This window comes from Neophocaena asiaeorientalis, unplaced genomic scaffold (genome assembly GCF_003031525.2).
Source record: "Neophocaena asiaeorientalis asiaeorientalis breed wild unplaced genomic scaffold, Neophocaena_asiaeorientalis_V1.1 scaffold217, whole genome shotgun sequence".
NCBI classification, from domain to species: domain Eukaryota; kingdom Metazoa; phylum Chordata; class Mammalia; order Artiodactyla; family Phocoenidae; genus Neophocaena; species Neophocaena asiaeorientalis.
This window is the reverse complement of record NW_020172293.1, coordinates 3,675,771-3,677,939: the sequence shown is the minus strand read 5'-3', so window position 1 is coordinate 3,677,939 and position 2,169 is coordinate 3,675,771.

The following is a 2,169-nucleotide window of genomic DNA, read 5'->3' as shown; positions in this document are numbered from 1 at the left end:
AGCAAGATACATACACATATTTGCCAACTGTCACCAGCTTCCGGGTTGTGCACCCCTCCCTCTGGCCCAATTATCTGAAAACCAAAAGAGTAGAAAATCGAAAATGAGAGGGAAGTCGGCAGGGACGTGAGGCAGCGTATTGCTGCCGCTTCCTTGCCTCCTTTTTCAGAAGCTAAAATCGACTCAACTCTTCCTCGGTGACAGCCCCTCGCCTGCGGCGTGGCTCCCGGCCTCGGCGGGGGTCCGTGCAATCTGGGCGCCTCCAGCTGCCCCTTCTCCAGAGTCGCCAGCCGCAGAGCGCTGGGACGGAGCGAGGGTGCCCGGGGTGTCCGGGATGCCCGTTCCGTTGCCGCTGCTGGAGCCGCCCTGGGCGCACTGCACAGGGCCCGGCTCTCTTCTGCTCGCCCGGCGCGCTGCTCGTCCCGGAGCGTAGCCAGAGAGCCTCCAGCTGCGCCCCAGGCCCAGATACTGGGCTTTGCGGAGCGCGGAGCCCCGGCTTGCCCCAGCCAGCTCCCTCCTGAGTTAGCACTCAGTGCCAGGGAGAAGCGTGGGTCTCCCCCCACCCTCCCCAAGCGCACCGGGCCAGCTTCCATCTGATTAGAATGTTTCTTGCATCTGATTAGAATGACAGTAGCTTTCAAGTCATTCATTATAAGAATTTTAGTCTTAAAAGAAAAAGAGGGTCCCACTGTAATTGTGAGTTGTAATAGATGCGAACTTCTGGTGCCTTCCTCTGCAGTATGTAAGACAGTAAAAAATGTGTCTCATCCAAACGCGCCCCCTCCCTAAGCCCATTGTGAAGTCAATCTCTAACAAAGGGGACATGTGAATATTCAACACCAAGTCTTTCAGTAGTATTTTCCGGAATCCCTGAGTCGGGCTTTTTTTTTTAATCAGCGAATACCTGTTTAAGTTTTAAAAGCACATGGAAATCGCCCGCGAGCGACCATATAATTTGATTTACCAGGCAATCTGCAGAGCGATCGCACATCATTTATAATGTTCATTGAACATTTTGCCTAATTGTGTCTGTCTCTGAAAGGGCGGCGCACCCCCTCCCGACCGCGAGCAGCACAAGTGGTGACATTCCCATGGAGCGGCCGCGCCGCAGCTTGTAGCATTCAGCTCGGGAGGCCGGGCCGCGCGCTTCCCTGCCCGGCGACCGGGCGCGCCTGACACTAATAGCTCGCGGCTCAGGTACGAGCGGCAGCCGCGTTTGACTCCATTCAATTCACAACCGGCCGCGCTTGCAGGTGTCGCCTTTTGAAACTGCCATTCAGGCGGCCGCTGTTCACTTCTCGCTGCGCCGCGGGTTTTGTGGAAGCGCAAGAATGGGGCTGATTATTCCCGTGCCCACAGGCCGCCCCCACCCCAGCCGGACGCGAGGCTTCCCTCCGCCAAAAGAGGCGTTTAATTAGTTCTGGAGCCGCGGACAGCCAGCGCGGCCGACAAAGCCAGGCTCCCCAGGTAATCCCGGTTCCCGGCGGCCCCGGGAGAGGGCGCCCGGGGCCAGAGCACCGGCCTCGGGCCGCACGCTTCCTCCCGCGCCGCAGCCGTCCCTCTGCCCTCCCGCAGGCTCTCCAGGCGGCGGAAGCCTCGCTCGCTGGGCGCCTCGCTCGCCGGGCGCCTCGCTCGCCGGGCTTGGGTGACCTTGGCCAGGGGCGCCGTTGGTCCCCGGCCGCGAGCAGCTCTCGGGCGCCTGCGACCCCTTCCCGCCTCTCTGTCCCCATCGCCAGCCGGGGAGATGGAAACTTGGTTGGCAAGACAGGTGGCCCTAGCTGTCTTGCGAGTGAGTGTCCTCTCCGTGACATGTCATCCTCCACCCCATTCCCATTTCGGAGAAATATCGGACAATGTTTTGGGGAAACACTGGAGACACCTGACCCCTTTATCCGCCTTTGCGTCTCAGCGCCGCGTGCGCTAAGCTCAGGGCGCAAAGTTGGGCCTGGGAGATGGCGAATGGTTGCCTCGCCACCGCGGCCAGTGACACTCCCTTTGCAACAGGGCTCGGGCGCCCGAGCTGGCCCCAAATACGCACGTCAGTGGACAGCATCAGCCTGGGCCGCATACTCTAGGCCACCGGAGTCACAGGCACCACCCTCACCCTCCAACCCCCCCCCAAAGGGATCGCGCCCCCGGGATCCAGGCCTTTGGCTGCCGGACGCGCAA